The sequence below is a fragment of the Dendrobates tinctorius genome, unplaced genomic scaffold (genome assembly GCF_039654945.1).
Source record: "Dendrobates tinctorius isolate UK_male_01 unplaced genomic scaffold, ASM3965494v1 ptg000015l, whole genome shotgun sequence".
Classification (NCBI taxonomy): Eukaryota; Metazoa; Chordata; class Amphibia; order Anura; family Dendrobatidae; genus Dendrobates; species Dendrobates tinctorius.
Window position 1 is genome coordinate 57,702,654 of NW_027361683.1, and position 18,008 is coordinate 57,720,661.

Here is an 18,008-nt window from a genome sequence, read left to right on the forward strand (position 1 = left end):
ATCTACAATAATATATACCTGACAGGAGCGATACAGTCTATATTGTGAGGTAGCGCTGTCATTCAAGGTTGGGGGCACACTTGCTTGGCAGCCACACAATCAGATCCAGCTTGGGTTTTCATAAGCCATAACAGTCCATGAGGTTTATTTGTCATCATAAACTACAGCAATATAAACAGCATCACAGGATAGCGTCCATTATACAGGCTATTCAGCCTCATCCTTATCTCACCCACGGTCAGGGTTCCCACATGGCTGTTTCTCCAGGCTACAGACATCCACTCACTCCTCAGGGACTCTCAGACACTGGCCGCCATTACACACACAGCCGCACCACAGGCTGTTAGCGAGGAGATCCTTCTCCTCACGGGGCCTTCCAAACTGGACCAATCGGGTCCCAGCATTCAACTCCATGTGACCTACCCTAGCCACATTATATGGTCTATAGCCAAGCCCACCGGGTCACGTGACTATGACCTCATCACAGGTCCTTCACACACTCACATAGCCTTTTAATACAGGCATTTTCAGACACACCCCTGGGTGGGTTTGTAGGTAACCAGAACCCGCCCATCTCTCTAGTTACCTGAAGACTTCTCTCATACTTATAACCAACACCTCAGCAATGATATTGCTGATCACACATACACAAGTCTCCATCTCAAAGCCACCCACTTTGAGATACATAACTATCCTTCAGGATTCTGCCACTCATCCGTTCTCTTGGGACATCCACACAGCGCCCCCTTGTGGACACAGTGGTCATTACACCACAATATTTACAATAATATATACCTGACAGGAGCCCGTACAGTCTGTATCTACAATAATATATACCTGACAGGAGCCCATACAGTCTATATCTACAATAATATATACCTGACAGGAGCCCATACAGTCTATATCTACAATAATATATACCTGACAGGAGCCCATACAGCCTGTATCTACAATAATATATACCTGACAGGAGCGATACAGTCTATATCTACAATAATATATACCTGACAGGAGCCCATACAGTCAATATCTACAATAATATATACCTGACAGGAGCCCATACAGTCTATATCTACAATAATATATACCTGACAGGAGCCCGTACAGCCTGTATCTACAATAATATATACCTGACAGGAGCGATAGTCTATATCTACAATAATATATACCTGACAGGAGCCCATACAGTCTATATCTACAATAATATATACCTGACAGTAGCGATACAGTCAATTCAATGAAGCTTTATTGGAAGGACTAAATACACATTAGTTTTGCCAAAGCACGTGTCCAAAAGGGAATAGGGATAGGGACTGTAGGAATGTTGGGTAGGGGCTGTAGGAAAGGTGGATGGGGCAGATCCAGGATGGGGCTATAGAAGTCTATATTCAAATTCAAAGAAGCTTTAATGGCAGGAATAAATACACAATAGTTTTGCCAAGGAAGTGCACAAAAGGGAATAGGGATAGGGACTGTAGGGATGTTGGGTAGGGGCTGTAGGAAAGGTGGATGGGGGCAGATCCAGTATGGGGGCTATAGAAGTCCATGGCATAGGGAAGGTGGATGGGGCTATAGAAGTCCATGGCATAGGGAAGGTGGATGGGGGGGATGGGGCTATAGAAGTCCATGGCATAGGGAAGGTGGATGGGGGCAGATCCATGGTGGGGGCCATAGAAGTCCATGGCATATCATAGTTCTCTTTCTCGCAGTCTATGACATTCGCTCACATATTGCGCTGCTATCTCCACTGCTCTCTCTTCTTCCCCCAGCAGGATATATGTTTTCTCTTCCTCCTTCATGGTGATGAAATCTGGGAAGAGATGTGAGAGTCTCCTGAAGTGTACCTCACTGCTGAGTATTTGGGGCAGTGTAGCAGGAAGTGGGTCTCATCCTCCAGGGCCTCCTGGTCACAGTGTTGGCAGTCTTTCCTCCCTGGGCTTGTAGCTCTGCCTGTGTCGGCCGGATTCGATGGCCAGACTGTGGGCACTGAGTCTATACCGGCTCAGGATCTTGCGGTCTCTGGGGTCCAGGAGTTTCTCCAGGTATGGTGCCAGTCTGTATTCTCTCTGTAGACTCCGGTACATGGTCAGTTTCTGTGAGCTGATGATATCGTTCTTCCAGTCACTGACATACCTCTCCTGGCCTTCGTCTACCATCTTCCTGATTCCGGCTTTTGTCAGGTTGTTGTGATTGGTGTTCTGGTCAGGTTGGGTTTGGGTGGGCTGTTTCGAGGATCCTGGTATTTCTGTCTATATCTACAATAATATATACCTAAAAAAATGAATAGGTAGAAGACATAATAATGTGGAGGCCAGATAGTCAATGACTAAACGGCCATAAAGTATGATCAATAATATATATTGTATATCATGATCCACATATTAGGACTAACCAATGTAGGGAACACTGCACATTTAATAGAAACTACCCAAAGAGAAAAAGCAGTCAGAATTCCATAGAAACCAAATTTTATTAAATAATGTTAAAAATTATAAGGACATACTGTGCATGGTAGGGGAAAGACAGAAATATAACAGCATCATGGTCAAAAAAGGGGACCAGCCACACTGCAAACATCGCACCAGGAAATGAACGTATTAAGGTGAACAGATAGACAATAATCGGACAGGAAAATAATGGCAACCATTGTTATGGCAAGGAGTGTACAAAGGCATCACCACATAGCCAAAGGATAATATCCTTTCAGATGACAAACTTCCCTGCCCGTAAAGAACACATAACATACATAACTGATGCTATGTAAAGCATCAGGGATAGAGACAAAAGGTAATATTCCTATACCTGGAAGCAGTGGTGGCAGTGGGGTCGGTCCAGTCCCCGACGCGCGTTTCGGAGCCAAAGGACTCCTTCCTCAGGGGGCTTTACATAGCATCAGTTATGTATGTTATGTGTTCTTTACGGGCAGGGAAGTTTGTCATCTGAAAGGATATTATCCTTTGGCTATGTGGTGATGCCTTTGTACACTCCTTGCCATAACAATGGTTGCCATTCTTTTCCTGTCCGATTATTGTCTATCTGTTCACCTTAATACGTTCATTTCCTGGTGCGATGTTTGCAGTGTGGCTGGTCCCCTTTTTTGACCATGATGCTGTTATATTTCTGTCTTTCCCCTACCATGCACAGTATGTCCTTATAATTTTTAACATTATTTAATAAAATTTGGTTTTTATGGAATTCTGACTGCTTTTTCTCTTTGGGTAATAATATATACCTGACAGGAGCCTGTACAGTCTATATCTACAATAATATTTACCTGACAGGAGCCCATACAGTCTATATCTACAATAATATATACCTGACAGGAGCCCATACAGTCTATCTACAATAATATATACCTGACAGGAGACCGTACAGTCTGTATCTACAATAATATATACCTGACAGGAGACAGTATAGTCTAGTGTCTTCACCAGTGAGCCGGCTAGACTGTATGGGCTGCAGTTTGGACCTGGAAGGAGCCTATATATTCTGCTGGCTTTAATAATTTATACCTTGAAGGAGCACATACATTCCAGTGTCATGTATGGGCTGCAGTCAGGGCCAGGCAGCAGCCCATAATAAAGTCTGCTATCTTCAAGAATATATACCTGGAAGGAGCACCTAGAGTCTAGCATCTTCAGTAGTGAGCCGGCTAGACTGACCGGACTCAAGTTAGTCTGCAGTTAGCTATTAGTTATTAGTTAGCTATTCGATTTTAGTTATTAGTTAGCTATTCGATTTTCATGTATGATGAATTATTCATGTACTCAAATTGACCAGCTCAATGTCCTGAGTAATATCTGCCAAAAAATGATCAACTCTATGTGTAGTTCAGAAGTTATTCACGTAAATCGCTAATGTCGCGAATAAACAAACGCACTCAATCGTACATAAGATTAATTTGAAAAGAGGTACCCTGGACCACTAGTACTCAAAATGACCAGCTCAATGTCCTGAATAATATTTGCCAAAAAAAGGATCAACTCTATGTGTAGTTCAGAAGTTATTCACGTAAATCGCTAATGTCGCGAATAAACAAATGCACTCAATCGTACATAAGATTAATTTTAAAAGAGGTACCCTGGACCACTAGTACTCAAAATGACCAGCTCAATGTCCTGAATAATGTTTGCCAAAAAAATTATCAACTCTATGTGTAGTTCAGAAGTTATTCACGTAAATCGTTAATGTCGCGAATAAACAAACGCACTTAATCGTACATAAGATTAATTTGAAAACAGGTACCCTGGACCACTAGTACTCAAAATGACCAGCTCAATGTCCTGAATAATGTTTGCCAAAAAATGATCAACTCTATGTGTAGTTCAGAAGTTATTCACGTAAATCGCTAATGTCGCGAATAAACAAACGCACTCAATCGTACATAAGATTAATTTGAAAAGAGGTACCCTGGACCACTAGTACTCAAAATGACCAGCTCAACGTCCTGAATAATGTTTGCCAAAAAAATGATCAACTCTTTGTGTAGTTCAGAAGTTATTCACGTAAATCGCTAATGTCGGGAATAAACAAACGCACTCAATCGAATTGCATTTCATAGATATTACAAGGACTGGTAGCAACAAAAATTTATATCTAATTATCATAGTTTACTAAAACCATACTACTAAATCAACAACCTTGATCAGGTACATAAAACTTAATAATCCACATATTTAGAAATTATTGTCAGTGACATGAATATAATAAGCATTTATAATATGTAAACTTTCTAATATTATTATCAATTAATTTAATTTCACATAATTTGTGCCTATAATACATAGAGTATGAATATCTATTTGATGCACGACTTCCTTGCACACTAGTTGACAAGATGATACTTGTCAACAATATTTATACATACACTCTAGCAGTTTCGTATGAAGACAAAAAATTTATAGCAAGGCCTCCAACATCTAACCTTTTTGAGATATCAAAACAAAAACATTAAAAAAATTTACATTAAGCAAGTAAATTTTTAATTAAAATGTTGAGACTGATCTCATCATTAACTTTTATTCTTAAACATATTAGATATTTTATATACCCAAATATAAATATAGCTTTCAAACAGGACAAGCACAAAAACACTGAAATTCAGACTTGAGGTTACAGTGTAAGTTAACACAAATCCTTACCATGGACAGATGACGTTAACAGACAATCCTCCAAGTAGGGCCACTCGATGGAATACTTCAATGGCTTCCAAGTGAGTGTATCACTTCAGAACAGAACTGTGATGACATGGACTCTTTCAATGTCTAGCATGGGTTGAGTTTCTTAAAATTTGGTCACACATGGAGGTATTCTGTTTATTACCATGTGATAAGCCCCTCATTGTTTCTACAAGACTCTAAAGGGCCTGTCACACTAAGCGATATCGCTAGCAATATCGCTAGCAATATCGCTAGAAATATCGCTATAACTTGTGACGTTATAGCGATATTGCTAGCGATATCGCTGTGTCTGATACTTACCAACGACCGTCTCCCCCGCTGGTTATCGCTGATCGTGCGAGAACATCCTGGACCGTTTCTCGTCGTCAGCTTCCTGCAGCGCTTCCTGTGGAGAGACGAGCGTGAACGCGGGCGGGAGGACGCAGGATCGCCTAGTGTGACAGGTAAGTAGCGACCCCCGTCCCCAGCGATGTCGCTGGTGAGATCTGCCTGTGTGGCAGCTCACTAGCGACCACTTAGCGATGTACCAGCGATCCTGGCCGCGTCATATCGCTGGTCGGGATCGCTGGTACATCGCTAAGTGTGACAGTACCTTAAGGAGTCTAGGTTTACAGTTACTGTTGACTCATGTAATTACCTTTGCCAGTGAAGGTCACAGACTCAGACAAATCAATTATGCTAACCTTTCATTGCATTGCTCCATTCTATGTAAATTAGCTGACTCTTCCTCATCTCTGTTAAGGCCCCGTCTCACCAAGCGATCTCGGTAGCGAGATCGCTGCTGAGTTACAACTTTTGTGACGTAACAGCGATCTCACCAGCAAGATCGCTATGTGTGACAGCGATCAGCGAGCGGCCCCCCCTGCCGGTATCGCTGATCGCTGGAAGAAACCTCTGGACATTTCTTTGGTCGCTGGTCTCCCGCTGGCCAGCACACATCGCTGCGTGTGACAGGCGGGAGACCAGCGATCAGGTGTAAAAAATAATAAAAAAAATTAAAAATATAGTTATTCTCACCTTCCGATGTCCTGTTCAGCCATCCTTCCTCTCTCCACGCTCCGGTCCCAGTGATCCTTTGCACGAATGACCGCGAGACTTTGTTATCCCTCGAGACCGTGACATCTCGTGGTCATTCGTACAAAGGATCACTGGGACCGGAGAGTGGAGAGAGGCAGGATGGCTGAACGGGACGTCGGAAGGTGAGAATAACTATATTTTTTAATTTGATTCTATTTTTTACAGCGATGGCAAGCGATGCCGGGCGCTCGGCATCGCTGTGCTGATCGCTGGTGAAGCTGTCTGTGTGACAGCTCACCAGCGATCACATAGCGACTTACTAGCGATCCTGACACCTTGATATCGGTGTCGGGATCGCTGGTAAGTCGCTTAGTGTGACGGGGCCATTAGACACCATTACTACTATGTAGAGTTGAGCGACTTTTGGTTTTTTAGGGTCGAGTTTCGTTTCATGCAAAATCGGCTGACTATAGGGAAAAGTCGGGAGTCCGACCGAAACATGAAACCCAATGTAAGTCAATGGGGAATTAAAGTTGGCAGTGAGAGGAGGACAGGAAACACATCTACAGTGCCCATTTGAATGCCAAAAGCATCAATTCTTATTACTTAAGCTTGTCAACCTTAATTTACTTCATAATACTAGTTACGCACTGAAAAATGGGGGTTATTTGGCTACAGTTGTGGGGGGGGTAGGGCTGGCTCCAGGTTTTCGTGGGCCCAGGGCCAAAGAGCGCCCCTTTAACACATACCACAACTCATGATGCTCCGATACGGCAGAGAAATAGCAGTATAGTACAATGAAAAATACTTCACTTCTTACATCTCATGACTGATATCCATTTTAAATTCTCCAATACCTGCAAAAACGGACAGTATATAACTCCATACAGTATTATGGCTAGCGCTTAGTGCGCTATACAGAGTAATGAGGCCCATATATTTCTCCATATGGAATCATTGATCCCATATAATGTTTCAAACCGTATATGATGAGCTCCACATAATGCTATAGTATATGTTTGTCCCAATGGATGAAGCTCCACTGTCTTATGGGCCCAAATAATGCTCCATATATAATGGGCCCCATTTCTACTGCTCTAGTGTCTAACGGGCCCTGTAAATGCTGCTCCAGTGTCTGATGTCCACCTTTGGAATGCTCCAGTGTATGGTGGGCCCCATATATCATTCACCAGAGTATAGTGCTCCCCAAAAATTGCTGTCCCAACATTGAAAACAATTACATAAGTCTCCTTGCTAGGGAATCCCTGCACTACTCTGAACTCCTTGTCGTCCCCATCTTCCATCTCACTGCACTTGGCTGTTTAGGCCCTCCCACCGGCAGAGACACTTTTGCGTACTATGCGGTGCCCTGTGCCAGTGCCATCGCCCATGAGTATGCCCCCCCACCTGCTCAAGGAACCTGCACTTTCATCTGCACCTTCCTCTTTGTCACCGTGTAAGGTGGTATAGTATGTGGGAAGAGGAACCTGAGTTTCCTCTGGGTCTGATTCTGGTAGTGTAGAATGCGAGGGGAATGTAGTGGTCTGCGTCAATGTACCAGCAGCATCATCCAGCAGTGGCTGGGCCTCAGTGCACTTGTGGCGTCCCCAAGAGTACGGTCGCCACTGTGGCATTACCTTCCTCCTAGGGAGTGTGTTGTCAAGCTTGGGAGCAACGAAGGATCTCTCTAGCAGTGAAACCAACACACAACACATTTCCCACTCCAGGCTAGCAGGGAGACCTCTGAACCTGACTGCTGAGGAGCTGCTCTCTGTGGTCGGGAGGAGGTAAGTTAGGGCACTCTGTGCAGGGAAGGGGAAGTGTGTGGACGTGAGAAGGGGACCTGGGGGATGAGCAGAGTTAAGGCTCACTCCTAGCTGGAGCGCATGGTCCCGATTCCGGTCTCCGAGTTTGTAGGAACACTGACGTTCCTGCAGCAGACACCGGGGGAAGTAGCAGCTATAAATGCTCTGTACCCAACTAAGGCTCGGAGGCCCCAGCATCGACGTGTGGGAGCCAGAAGGAAAAGGCTACAGCTGTCTGCCTTACAAGTAAAGTCTGAGGAACATCTGTTAGACAGGAGGCGCTTCATTGAACCACGGTCCTGTGAGTGCTTCCCCCACAAGCGCTAGAAAGGAGACGTTGAGGAAGGTACATGTTGGCAGAGTGTTGGAAGGGAGCTTTCCATTTTGGTCCCGGAGGTTCGCTGAGGTCCTGACCCGGAGGACACAGCACGGAGGCAGGCATCTGTGTAACCTGCAGACTGTGAGTAAAGCTTTGGAACTGCACGCTCTGGTGTCCTACAGTTATTCCAGCACCGCTACATCTGGGTACCAGCACCTACACCGCCTGTGCCTTTCCCCCATCACTACATCTACACTTCCCTGGGACTCCAGCTCCACCTGTGGGGAGCTTCACCATCTTTGCTGCACAACACCATCAGTCCCAGAGGATCTGCACGCAGCGTCGGCCTAACATCTATGTTGCCGAACACCACAGGTGGCGTCAAACTATCTATATAAACTCCTTACCATTATACCACGCCATTTATATGGGTGCCCAGGGCCACCGTCCGGGTCACCGCTGCTGTGACACATCTCACTGACACCGGCCCGGTACCGAGTATCCCACAGCCCTGGGAGGGCGACCCATATGCCGACTGCTAATCGGGCAGCGGTATTCCCACGAACCTCCAAACAGCGTCCATAAAGGCAAAGTTTTTGGTTTCCGGGGGCAGTATGATTGCAAAGCTGAACCTTAAAGGAATGTCCAAAAGGTCACCACCAGGAGTGGAGCCTGTGGCTTAATTGGACTCCACCCGGGAAACCACAACCATGCCACCTAAAGAAAAGATGCACACTTTGAAAGCTTTGTCGATTCTGTGTGTGGTGTGGTATGTGTGTTTGTAGTTGTGCTAGCGATTTCTCAGCTTTATTCCGTTAGCAACCGAGACTCCGGCATGCCCCCGCAGTACGCGTCAAGTTACTAGAGGGATAAGCGAGGCTCCGGCACGTGAGATCGAGCAATAACAGGTATAGCATTCCCGTACATGTCCAGGGCTGCATGCACGCTACACTGAAAGGACCAGCTTTTGTCACTTACAGGTGCAGATAACCTGCTGAACTCCGTTAGTGATGGGGATCTGGGATTCAGATTATTCCCCGCGAACGATGATTTCCCAGTAAGTTCGTGTCAACCGCAATTCCGGAGTTAGGCCTAACCGTCATTCCTGAAAAAATTACGTGTCCAAACCACAGGTGCTGTAGCTTGCTTAACAGCTCGGCAGCTGTTCTCAGGCCCAGTATGGATTCAACAACATAGTAGAAAGTTGATAAAGGGTACAGTTTCACCGGATAACACGTATATATGTAGCCTAGTTTACACATTAAAAATATATGTCTATAGATCAGGAGGCAGACTCAGATGTTCTCAGGCCCAGTATGGATTTGACCAGATTGTACAAAGTTGAGAAAGGGTACTTTATCACTGGATAGCAGGTATATATAGCATAGTTTAAACATGTAAAATCGCCGTGTTCTCAGTACGGATTACACAGCAATCTAAAAAGTGGAAAAAAGGAAATGCATTTGAGGCGTACACAACTATATACTTTTGGTGTTATTTTTAAATCTTCAGATATATTTCTGTCTCAGTAATACAGTCCAGCCTCTCCGCAATGGGAAATGAGATGCATACAATTACTGACATAAAGGCTAGTGATTGCAGAAATCTAGGAATTACTATTCACGGGAAAAACTTCCACCACAATTCTCATAGGCGATGCTGACCCTCAATTAATTTGTGTGTTGAGACAGTGAAAACATTTTTTTGTGAATAAAGTCTTGCTGTATCGCACTTCCGTTGATTCCATCACTGTTACTCATCTCAATCAAATTTTTATCACAGGGAGCGATGTAAACATGGTGCTCACTGGCTATCATGATCTGTCACGTAACTTTGGAGTGCAAAAGACAGAAGCCACAGGCGATTCTATTTGATTGGCATGAGAGGCCACATTTTAAAATGTGCGCCGGAATGTCACACGTTTGTGAGTAGGAAAACTGAAAGCTGATGATAAACCACCACTGCATGTCATTGTGAGTCGACGTCCATAAGAAATGGAAGCCATTGATCATCTGGAGCTAGAGCCCGGCCAGCAGGACAGGGCATAGCTACATCTTAACCATCATCTTTCAGTTCAATCAATTTGTAGTGGCACTCCCAGTGAAGGATTTGACAGCCCAGACTACACAGCGGAGGAGCAGGGAGAGGTAAACATTGCAAATGCTGGGGCCCTGCCCAAGCAAGGGGGGCACACTCGTGGGCGTCAGTACTGGCACTGGGCCCCTCATAGTACGGCGGTGTGTCTGACGGCGGGTGTGCACCACCACCGACAGAGACACTTGATTGCACTATGAGGGACCCTGTGCCAGTGCCCGCGCCCAAGAGTCGGCCTACCCACCTGTCCAGGGCAACGGCACTCACACGGTTTCGTGCGCTAGGTGGTGACCCCGGCCATGGGGGGGGCAGCCCAGTTAGGGCGGTTTACAAAGTGGCATATGTTGATGTGGGACATTCAGCTGCTGCAAAAGGCGAAATAGGTCAAGTTCGCGGAATAGGAGGAGGACCAAAGCAGGCCATTTTTCTGGCAACCTATGTGTCATCAAGGGAAGGTGGCACAAAATCCTTGGAAACCCATGCATGCTTCATTTTAATGAAGGTTAGATCATCCACATTTTGGGTTGACAGACGGGTCCTTTTTTCTGTCAGGATTGATCCAGCTGCACTGAAGACTCTTTCCGATAGCACACTTGCAGCTGGGCAAGCGAGCTCCTGTAAGGCATATTGTGCCAATTCGGGCCAGGTGTCCAGTTTAGCGGCCCAATAGTCAAAGGGGAATGACCTGTGCGAGAGAACATCGATATGGGAGGAAAAGTAGTTTGTAACCATAGTTGACAACTGCTGTCTCCTGTCACTTTCCATCGATGCAGTATTACCAGTTGTGTGAGCGGTACTTGAAAAATCAGTCCACAACATTGTCATGAAACCCCTGTCTCCAACGCCACTTCTGCTGTGTGCACCACGAACACCTCTGCCAAGCTGCCCCCGGCCCGTACGGCTCGTGTGAGAACCATCACCGCTGCTGTGTGCTGGGAATGCCTCAACCAACCGGTTTACCAGAGTTGCTTGTTTATTAGCCAATATTAGGTCAAGGTTCTTGAGTGGCATGATGTTTTGTAATTTGCCTTTATAGCGTGGATCCAGGATGCTGGCCAACCAGTAGTCCTCATCGTTCATCATTTTGGCAATGCGGGGGTCCCTTTTAAGGATCTGCAAGGCATAATCTGACATGTGGGCCAATGTTCCCGGTGTCAATGATGCACTGCGAGTGCTGGTTGGAGGAGCACTTTCTGGCAAATCCACATCCCTCCAGTCACGCACAAACCCTGTACCAGACCTTGCCACGCCAACATTTTCACTTGCCCCACGAGATGCATCCTCCTCCCCTAAGTAATCATCCCCATCATCATCCTCCTCCTCCTCTTCTTCCTCCACCTGGTCCAGGAGAGGTCCCTGAGCAGACAATGGCTGAATGTCATCAAGGATTCCCTCCTCCTCTTCCTCCTCGTCAACATTGGCTGCAGACGCCTGCTCCTTAAGGTGCGTCAAAGTCTGCATGAGCAGACGCATAAGTGGGATGCTCATGCTTAGGATGGCGTCGTCTGCGCTTACCAGCCGTGTGCATTCCTCAAAACACTGAAGAGCTTTACAGAGGTCTTTCAGCTTCGACCACTGCACACCTGTCAACTCCATGTCTGCTCTCAAAGTGCTTGGCTGTGTATCCTCCCACAAATGCATTATGGCCTGCCTCTGTTCGCACAGCCGCTCAACCATGTGCAGAGTTCCACCTTGTTGCAATGTCGATAATGAGGCGGTGGTTGGGAAGGTGGAGCAATCGCTGCAGCTTCTGCATACGAATGGAGTGTACAGGCGACCGGAGGATGTGCGCGCACAGTCTTCACACCTTCTGGAGCAGGGCTTTTAACTCCGGATAATTGTTGAGGAAGCACTGCACCACCAGGTTCAAGGTGTGAGCCAAGCAAGGTATGTGGCTGAGTTTTGAAAGGGCTATGGCTGCCACAAAATTACGGCCGTTATCACTAACTACCTTGCCTGCCTCAAGATGTATACTGCCCAGCCATGACTCAGTTTGTCGCTGAAAGTACTCGGCCAGCACCTCCGCGGTGTGTCTGTCGCCCAAACACATCATCTGCAACACAGCCTGCTGACGCTTTCCACTAGCTGCTCGATAGGGGGACACCTCGTTTGCAACAGTGGCAGCTGCAGATGGAGTGCTCGTACGACTGAGCTCTGTGGATGAGCTTTCGCTTCTGGAGGAGGAGGAGGAGGAGGGTCGAACGCCGACAGACAACTGTTTCCTATACCATGGGCTAGGCAGCACTGTCCCACCACCGCTGTCCCCTGTGGACCCTGCATCCACCACATATACCCAGTGCACAGTGATGGACACGTAACGGCCCTGGCCATGCATCTGTTGTGAGGTGCACCTTTCCACTCACTGACTGCTTGAGTGCATGGACAATGCGGTCTTTCACATGATGGTGGAGGGCTGGGATGGCTTTGCGCGAGAAGAAGTGGCGACTGGGTAGGTCATAGCGTGGTACTGCATAGGCCACGTGTTCGCGGAAAGCTGCGCTTTCCACCAACCGATAGGGCATCATCTCTAACGAGATTAGTTTGGCAATGTGGGCGTTCAAACCCAGTGTACGCGGATGAGAGACTGAGTACTTTCTTGACCTACTCATAGTCTCTGGGAGGGTGAGTTGGACTTGAAAGCTGCATATGGTGGAACTAGCGGTAGACAGGGCGGACTGAGAGAGGGTTGATGATGGTGATGAAGTTGGTGTTCTTTCTGATGGCCTAGATTCAGTCTTTCGTTGATATAACAGTGGGATTCCCTGACTGCTTTGGCCTTGCAACGACACAACATTTGCTGCTGTGCTAACCGGTGGGCTTACAGTGGGGGAAACAATGTAGCGTTGCTGACTACCTTCTTTGTGATCAGTTGCATATGTGGTACTTGAGGTTTGGTGTTGTGTCCACGCTTGCCAGTGCATGCTGGTTAAATGTCTAAGCATGCAACTGGTATTCAAATTTTTCAGATTTTTCCCTTGGCTAAAGGTCTTTGCGCACTTCTTACAGATAACCTTGGCCTGATCATGAGGATTTTGTTCAAAAAAGTGCCACACTGCACTCTTCCTACTTTGGAAGACATTTTTCGGCCTAGCACGCTGTGCTATTTTGACCGTCTGGACAAGCTGTCCAGCAACTCTTTTGATTTTTGGAACCTGTCTTTGGAGTGCTCCGGACCTGACAGATAACAGCTGTTGCAATGTCGATGTCTGCTGTGGATGCTCCTCCTCCTCATCTGAGCTATTGGAAGCAGCACCCTCTTCCCCCAATGGATGCCAATCTGGGTCAATAACTGGGTCATCCATCACCTCCTCTTCAATATCATGTGCACCTTCCTGTGTGTCACCGTGTATGGTGGTATAGTATGCGGGAAGGGGCACCTGAGTCTCATCAGGGTCAGAATCTGGCTCATTACACTGCGAGGACAATGTAGTGCTCTGAGTGAATGTACCAGCAGAATCATCTATCAGTGGCTGTGCATCAGTGCACTCCATGTCAGATTCATCTTGGCCTGGGTAATTCACCATTTCACTTGATAACCCAGGCATGGTATGTGAAAACAGCTCCATGGAGTAATCAGTTGTATGGCCTGCGTCATCCTTCAATCTTGGTTGGGGTGAAGGACACAAGGAAAGGTGTGGTTCATGAACATGAGCCTCCAATGACGACTCAGTGCTTTTATTTTTTACAACTTCAGAAGAGGAGGCGATAGAGATGAAGGATGAGTCAGCAATGTAAGCCAAAACTTTTTCCTGAAGCTCTGGCTTTAAAAGCGGTTTGCCAACTCCTAGAAAACTAAGCCTTCGAGGCCTTGTGGAGCCAGACAATGACGCAGGCTCAACACCTCCTGCATTCAGTCCTATTTTGCTTTTGCCGCTACCATCAGATCCACCACCAACACCATCATTACCAGCTGGCAACCCCCGCCCAATTCCACGACCTCTTCCACCAGCCTTCCTCATTTTTGGCAAAAATGTACACAAAATCCCACAAACTATATAGTAATGTAAAACAAGGTACAAGGTGTATATAGGACAGGGGAGATGTAGAATTTCTGAACACACTTGTGGACACTGTTGGATTGTGTGAGGCCCAGTGAATATCACACCGCTATGTCACAGGCAGAAATTGGCTAGTGTATGACAAACTACAAGGTGTATATAGAATTGGGCAGAATAGGAATCTCCCTAGAGTGTAGGTCTGTAAGAATGGAACATGTCCTCGACTTATTCTTACAGAGTCACACACAGCTTCACTGTGGCCGTGATAACAGCCATTACACGGTACTGAGAGAGGAGCGTGCACGTACACCGCTGTCCGGTGTCCGTAAAATTGTCAAGCTCCGTGTTTTTTAAGTATACGGACTGACACACGCTGTCTCTCTATAGTTTTAAATGTGATCAAACAGCAAATATACTTAACTGTTTGAAAACCAGACAAAACTAGAAGGTGGAGGTCTGTAAGAACGGAACATGTCCTCGACTTATTCTTACAGAGTCACACACAGATAGCTTCACTGTGGCCGTGATAACAGCCGTTACACGGTACTGTGTGAGGAGTGTACACCGCTGTATGGTGTGAAAAAATGCACGCTCAGTACCTCACCAAGACAAGAAAAAAAAATTTGGATTGCTTTTAAAAAAGCAGTTTGCAGAGCAGTGGGAAAACAGCAATGCAGCTATCAGGAAGCCTTATAAGCCTAACAACCAACACAGCTGATCCAGCAAAATATAGCCTCCACTTGCACTGCACACACAGTGACTGGTGTGTTGTACAGGCAAAATCGTTAGCAGCAGAATCAGTTTTTGGTATCTTCTTCCCTACCTAACGCTCTCCCTACAGAATCAGCAGCAGCAGCAGCTCTCCCTATTCTGAGATCAGCATGAGTAACATGGTGGTCGGCGTGCACGCCCTTTTATACCCCCTGTGATGCCCCCCAAAGCAAGTCAATCACTTGCATGCCCTTCTCAAAGATGGTGGTGACCCCTGCCTATGTCATCACGTTGCCCACAGTGTCCGTGGATCCTGATTGGCTGAAAAAGGGCGGAAAACAAACTTTTGAAACGCGACTTTGGCGCTAAAGTCGCTGAGCTCATGGCCGACCTCACCCTAGGGTCGGGTTTTGTTTCATGAAACCCGACTTTACCAAAAGTCGGCGACTTTTGAAATTTTTTGACCCGTTTCGCTCAACTCTACTACTATGGATATTATGTATGCGGCTTGGAATCTAGCCAATCTAGCACACTCTTATTCCACCAATCATGAAGCCCCAAGGGTCTGAATTGAGAGCTCAGGGGTATAGAAGGAGGACTGTCCAGTGACCAAGTCTCTCATGCTGCATGGTACCAATTTTGGATCTGCGGATCCGATTGGCAGGCCATAACCCCACATGGATTATAAGACTACATGGACTTCAGCATCGAATGCAAGGATTCGGCTGAGATATCAAAGACTACATAAGGATGGTATCCAGCTTGGGACAATCCAGTCACCTGACTACAGAGTTTGCGGTAGTCAGTCAGCTTCCCAAATCTGGCATTATTCCTTTCTCGGTGGGTGCACCCCGAAAGCGGGGTGCTGCTGGCTTGGAGTAAGTAGTCCTGGAAGCTCTGAGGAACGGATATTATAATCCCTGGTGAGCCAGTGGAAGGGTGATAAACTGTTTGCTGTTACAATTTGTGTTTTGCTGGTTGTGTGATATATGCCATTAATTGTTTGGGGATCCAAGAAAGTCCTAATATTGTGATTCACTCACCCTGTGTTGTCTTGAGTAGTGTGCCACCCACTGTTAAGGAGGTCGGGCGTTCAGTTGAGATGAGCCATGGTCCATGCTGTCTTTGCAAAGGCGGCTGGGCAAGCGGACGAAAGCACCCTCTGACCCCCGTGTCTACACAAGAACCACTATGTAAAGTTAAAAAAAAGGTTAATAATGACGTTACAATTACATATAAATAATTTGATGACATAAAACTTTATTAAGTGTAATTTCACACACAAACTTAGCATCTGTTCAACAACTCTTGAATTAAACATAGATTAGTGGGTTAAGCCCTTATGGAAACTTCAAGTAAGTTGTGATAGCAAACAGTGAGGTACCTATAAAATGTTTCACATGTGGAGTTAGCATATTTTGTATAATTCTTCAACTATACATAGAGTTGTGAATTTTTTGGGCAAAATTGGTTAGATTGAGTGCGTTTGATTATTCGCGACATAAGCGATTTACGTGAATAACTTCCGAACTACACATAGAGTTGATCATTTTTTTGTCAAACATTACTCAGGACATTGAGCTGGTCATTTTGAGTACTAGTGGTCCAGGGTACCTCTTTTCAAATTGAACTTATGTACGATTGAGTGCATTTGTTTATTCGCGACATTAGCGATTTACGTGAATAACTTCTGAACTACACATAGAGTTGATCATTTTTTTGGCAAATATTATTCAGGACGTTAAGCTGGTCATTTTGAGTACTAGTGGTCCAGGGTACCTCTTTTCAAATTAATCTTATGTACGATTGAGTGTGTTTGTTTATTCGCGACATTAGCGATTTACGTGAATAACTTCTGAACTACACATAGAGTTGATCATTTTTTGGCAAACTTTATTCAGGTCATTGAGCTGGTCATTTTGAGTACTAGTGGTCCAGGGTACCTCTTTTCAAATTAATCTTATGTACGATTGAGTGCATTTGTTTATTCGTGACATTAGCGATTTACGTGAATAACTTCTGAACTACACATAGAGTTGATCATTTTTTTGGCAAACATTATTCAGGACATTGAGCTGGTCATTTTGAGTACTAGTGGTCCAGGGTACCTCTTTTCAAATTGATCTTATGTACGATTGAGTGCGTTTGTTTATTCGCGACATTAGCGGTTTACGTGAATAACTTCTGAACTACACATAGAGTTGATCAATTTTTTGGCAAACATTATTCAGGACATTGAGCTGGTCATTTTGAGTACTAGTGGTCCAGGGTACCTCTTTTCAAATTAAACTTATGTACGATTGAGTGCATTTGTTTCTTCGCGACATAAGCGATTTACGTGAATAACTTCTGAACTACACATAGAGTTGATCATTTTTTTGGCAAATATTATTCAGGACGTTGAGCTGGTCATTTTGAGTACTAGTGGTCCTGGGTATCTCTTTTCAAATTAAACTTATGTACGATTGAGTGCGTTTGATTATTCGCGACATTAGCGATTTACGTGAATAACTTCTGAACTACACAGAGTTGATCAGTTTTTTGGCAAACATTATTCAGGACATTGAGCTGGTCATTTTGAGTACATGAATAATTCATCATACATGAAAATGAAAATCGAATAGCTAACTAATAACTAATAGCTAACTACAGACTAACTTGAGTCCGGTCAGCTGTATGGGCTGCATCAGGACCAGGAAGGAGCCCATACAGTCTAGGCTCAGCCGCAGCACTTTGGACTGAGCGGACATGTGCTGCCGGATACTGACCGTGGGAACCTCAGCCGTCACCCTGCGATTATGGAAACTCCCGGGCCACTGCCGACCTCCCGCCGGAAGCCTGGTCGCCTAGTTACTGGCTGCAAACAACATGGCGGCGCAGTGTG

General features: G+C 45.6%; 1 long non-coding RNA gene across 1 annotated transcript; it reads right to left on the bottom strand.

Moving 5' to 3' along the window:
• Positions 1-1,248: 1,248 nt before the first annotated feature.
• LOC141077842 (uncharacterized) lies at positions 1,249-17,996 on the bottom strand. Its single transcript, XR_012227601.1, has 3 exons — positions 17,893-17,996; positions 16,168-16,313; positions 1,249-2,271 (listed from the first exon to the last, which is right to left on the bottom strand). It is a non-coding gene; the product is annotated as an uncharacterized lncRNA (long non-coding RNA).
• Positions 17,997-18,008: the final 12 nt, after the last annotated feature.